Here is a 5,452-nt window from a genome sequence, read left to right as displayed (position 1 = left end):
TTGGATAGGTCATCCTTCGCCTCCTTCAGGTTACGAAAAATGTACGCGACTTTTCGATTGACTTTGTTGCGTAGATGGATTAGATTCTGTATATTAACCATGCGGGGTATCACAGCTCGTGGGGTAGATCGATACGGATTCCTCAAACTAGTCATCTTGCTGACTAATCGGGTTTTCTCGAATGGTCATCTTGTTAACCACGGGACACAAATGCCGGATCTGCTGCACGCCTTACACGCCTACTTATGCAGGGAAAACGAGGTCTGCTTCTACAGATACCCTAGTTGATCAGCAGAAGGCTTCGCTGCTACCGATCGCCTCACCGACGAGTAGATGCCTCTCACTCCTTTGATATTCTTGCGGTGGCAAGAATGTCACGCCTCATATCGACCTCTCGCAGATCGGCGGGAATTCCTGCACTGGTCGCCTTGAATACCTGGGTAAACCGGTCCTTTCTACTGTGCTCCTTGTTGATCCGTAGAAGGATTCAATGATGTCGAACCTCTCGCTATTCCACAGGATTTCCCCGTTGACCAGAGAGAACGGATGCTTCTACTGTGCGCCTCGTTGACCAGTAGAAGGCTTTAACGGTACCGACCATTTTGCTGATTGGTATGAACCTCTGTTGTGCAGAGATTCCACACCCTATGGTGTTTTTGCCGGTGGCAAGAATGTCATAGATATTTCAGCAAAATTAGCTTAGTTGAACTGTTTTTTACACATATAAATTGATAATCTTGCGTTTGGAACTGGTTGGAAGCTAAACCAGCTCGTGCAATTTATTTCAAACTAATTTTTATTCAGTTTTATGCACACCTGTCGAAGAAAATATTGTAATCATATTATACCTATGTTAAATGACATGATATAAGTCCAAATTCCTCGAACAATATTGAAGAAGTGATACTTCCATATAATTCGAAGCAAACTCATTACTTTTGTCTTGCTTTTTTTCTTTTCTCAGTAATACAAGAATATTTGCGGTGTTTTAAGGTAGTTTGGCGTATCTGCGCGTGAGTGACCACGTACTGATGCTGGCTTCGGGTGGATTGGATGCTGCTGGTGATGATGTTGCTTCCGCATTTGACATTTCTCCTCATGCTCCCGGAGCGGTCGATTCGGGCGTGAAGAATTGCTATACAGCATTTTTAAATTGAAATATATAATAACGAGTATTCCAATTCATAATACATAACAAAAATATTTGAATACATTAATACGTAATCCGATAACAATTTTGTTAGTAAATTTTACACCAACTTGTAGGTGCATTTTCTGATTATTGTTTGTTGGGACTATCCATTAATGTAGAGACGGACTGGAGTTTCCTGCGATGACAGTGGTTTTTCAATACGATTTATGATCTTCCTGATGGGTATGATTCATAAGCCAGCGATGGTTCACTGAAAAATGAGTACTATTGGATATTCTGCCTGGGGAATTCCGGGAACGAAAAACTTTACCGTTCATCTGCCTGGCACGAGCCTTGACGACTCGCTTACGCTTACTAGTCCCAAAAGTTAGACTTATTGTTGCCCCCGCGCATACAAACTTTTTTAGTATTTTCCTTAACAGGATCAAATCATGTATATAGAGCATCCATGCGACAATTTTTGTTCCATGACCCCACTTTTGGCACCGACGGCACTGAGTGGGGTTCTGGTAATTTCCTCCAGGTTTCTGGAAATGTTCCCATGTCACACGGACATCAAACAAAAGTTTTGCTTTTTCTAAAGCTTTAATATTATTTAGTTCTTTTTGTTAAAGTGAACTAAATAAATTCTTGAGAAAGCCCTTTCCGAACAATGCCAGATTGGGTTCTCTTTTTCATAATGATTACTTGAACAGGGGAAAATCCAAGTATATCATTTATTCCATTTTTGATCACTTCAGGTGATTTATAGTCACTTGAGAGACCTTTCAAGACAATTTGAACAAACGTTCAGTTTGTTGTCATAAGTAAAAAATAGTGCTTCTTCTCTTCAATTTGTTTGAGAAATTTGTCTAAAGCATCTAATGATTACTCATTTCGATGTAATATCAATATTAACCATTTCACCTTGGAAGAAAGTGCGCATTCCGGAGAAACATCCTCTCTTCTTATTTAACGTGACGTTTAAGTTCAAGAATTTTAGAGAGTAATGGAATTTGGCCGTTTAAATATACTAAATTTAACTATATGATGTAGTTTTATAAAAGTAATGTTGTACCAAAATTTAGCGACATTTTTAGGAGAAGTTAATTTAGTGTTATTTAAAACAAAAACGATGTGAATAAATATACCAGGTATTACTGTTTGAAAATTGTACGTAATACCATTCATTTCAATGCAAGTTAACTACAGCTTACCTGCTAAAAATCGCCAATAATATTCTACGAACATCGATTGACGTGAAACTCCGCCAATGCTGCTGTGGGACACTTCGCTGTATTAGCAGTACACATTTGCACTAGTTTCACATTATCACTTACACTGACTCGCTACTACACAATAAATTGACATTGTATTCAATTACGGAATATTGCGCCAACCGCTGCAATCAGTGTGTTGAATCCCAACTGCTCAAACACCACTTCCCCCCGTGTGCCGGCTTGTTAGCAGCTGCACCAATTGTAAATCCCATTCAACCGGATAATTGTATATTTACAATGCCGGCTTGGCGAATGTGTCGTTTGCGGCACTACAGAAAACTAGTTACTGCCAGTTGACGCCGGTTCAAAGTATTCCCCTTTGTAGTTGTTACTTGTTGGTAAAACCGATACTTCACCGGCGCCGAAAGCCACGTGGCTCCACATGGTCGACGTGTCAATTTCGAACGAGGAAGGATTTTACAAGCTTGTTGACAAGTTGTCACTTAAATTTAATTACCAGATCAACTAATTGATCTTTTGTCATTCCTTAACTAGTCATTTCAAACATTACATTCATTTATTATATCTAGTTGTTCTAGGTATCAGTCCTTGATATGTTTGATATATTCATATGATTAATTTATTGGAACCCTTTCATCGTGACAACATGTCTACTTGAAGGTTTCAAATAAAGAGCTTTTGGTTTATGTGGGAATATTATGAGTTGAGTTTTGGAAGCATTTAGGAAATTTTATATTTGCAAGTATGAAGACTCTCACTTTCTCCATCTACTACAGATACAGGACACTGCACGCAGGCTTCTTTTGCAAAACTAATTGTTCTACTTTCCTTCCTCCTCTCTCCTATTAGCCAATTCGACCGCAATGGACCGGTTCGAGCAAATCCGAAGTCAACAACTACATCTTCGGCAACATGAAGGACAGCCTGTCGGATGTGGCCGCCCAAACGGTGGCCGGTTCGACTCTGCCCTGGTCGGGATGCCCCGCGAGGACGAAGAAGCCGGATCGTACAACCCCTTCGAGCACCGAAAGCTGACCCATCCGACCTCGGACGTGGATACGCTGGTGCATCTGCTCAAGGGTTCTCTCGGATCAGGAATCCTGGCGATGCCGTTGGCCTTTCTGCACGCTGGTCTATGGTTTGGGCTGGGAGCTACACTTGCTATCGGTGCCATCTGTACCTACTGTATTCACATTCTAGTTAAGTGCTCGCACATCCTCTGCCGGAGGGCGCAGATTCCTTCGCTGGGTTTTCGCCGATGTGGCAGAAACGGCCTTCCTAGCTGGACCGGATGGAGTCAAGAAGTATTCGCGACTGGCCCGATTCATCATCAATCTGTTCCTGGTGCTGGATCTGATGGGATGCTGTTGCATTTATATGTGTTCGTGGCCACCAACGTAAACAGGTGGTGGACTACTACACCCACAGTCACTATGATGTTCGGTACTACATTTTGGTGTCGTTGATTCCTCTGATATTGATCAACTTGATCAGGTGAGTTTTCTCTAGGATATTAACCTTTGCGTACCCGAATCATAACAATTCTTCTAACTTCCCGCCCCAGGAAACTGAAGTATCTCACACCATTCTCGATGATCGCGAACATTCTGATCGGAGCGGGCGTTGGCATCACGCTGTACTACATTACGACGGATCTGCCGGCATTTTCGGAGCGCAAGGGCGTGGCCGATGTGCACCACATGCCAATGTTCTTCGGCACGGTCATTTCGCCCTGGGGGAATCGGTGTAGTGATGTCGCTGGAGAACAACATGAAGACACCGCAGAACTTCATCGGCTGCCCCGGAGTGCTCAACATCCGGAATGACGGTGGTTGTGGTGCTGTACGCTCTGGTCGGATTCCTCGGTATCTGAAGTACGGCGAGGACACCAAGGGCAGTGTGACGCTGAACCTGCCAGTGGAGGATATGTAAGTGGAATGGTTTTTCTAGGTGGAGGAGGATATTGATGAATGTTCTCTGGTTTCAGCTTGGCTCAGTTGGTCAAAATCATGATTGCCGTCGCCATTTTCTTGACCTACTCGCTACAGTTTCTACGTTCCAATGGAGTTATCTGGAAGAACGTGCAGCACACTTTAATGAACATAAGAACGCAGCTGAATATGGTATTCGTATTGGACTTGTGGTGAGTAAACTTACATATTTTTCATGTTATAAGATCTCTATGTGTTTGTATGAACGATGCCATAAAAATGAAATTTAATTTGATCATGATTGGGAGTAGTACGTATTGATTGATTCAGTAAATTCTTTTATACTATTTTGTTTCTTATATGTTCATTTCAAATTAATTAATTTTCTATGTTTTGATTAATTAATAATTAATTAATTTTAAAATCGATACTTGCTGGATGTTGCAAACCGTCATTTGAGACAAAGCGGAATAGTTTGTATTTTGGAATTCATTTTTCACAGAACTCAGAACCTATCAAACTGTTTAATATTCAATCTTTTGAGCATGCGATTTAAACTGAGGATCTTAGTCAATTGATATGTGAGATTCTGAGATTTTTTGTTGAAGACATTTGATCAAACATTATGCGACCGAATATCTTCCAGATCTCCAGGCAATCATCTGTAGTGCTGATAGAAAGGCCAACCCTTCTAATAGCTCCTTCATAGGCAATATTGAGCAAAGAACTTCAAAGTGAACTCGAAAGCTTATCCATCAGAACACCTTTTTCTTCACTCAACGCAAGACTTTTTGTAATCAATGATCATATGATGAATCTGCAAGTTCCCGAAGTTTTGTTTCAAGAATCGATCAAGAATTTATGGTTAATATTTGATGAATCGAAGCCAAACCTCAAATTATCAAGAGCGTAAATCTGGAGAACGATCATCAGTTTAAGCTGAAAACATAATCGATTGATCACCGCCAGTTGTGATCAATCGATTAAATTTCCAGTTTAAACGGATGTTTGGTTTTCAAGATTTGTGCTCTTGAAACATTGACGTGTGGCTTCGTTGCAACTTCACCTTAATCGAACCTCACGATGACCAAAAGGGTATTGGCCTACAAAGAACTCCTCCAGCTATCTCTATCTGCTGAACAGGACAC

The 5,452-nt window shown here is 41.1% G+C and overlaps 1 pseudogene; it reads left to right on the top strand.

The window, feature by feature from the left end:
* The first annotated feature begins 210 nt into the window (after positions 1 to 210).
* On the top strand, positions 211 to 4,516 carry LOC110680959 (annotated as a pseudogene).
* Positions 4,517 to 5,452: the final 936 nt, after the last annotated feature.

Source organism: Aedes aegypti, unplaced genomic scaffold (genome assembly GCF_002204515.2).
Source record: "Aedes aegypti strain LVP_AGWG unplaced genomic scaffold, AaegL5.0 Primary Assembly AGWG_AaegL5_hic_scaff_2205_PBJ_arrow, whole genome shotgun sequence".
Taxonomy (NCBI): Eukaryota; Metazoa; Arthropoda; class Insecta; order Diptera; family Culicidae; genus Aedes; species Aedes aegypti.
This window is presented reverse-complemented; position numbering and strand designations above follow the sequence as displayed.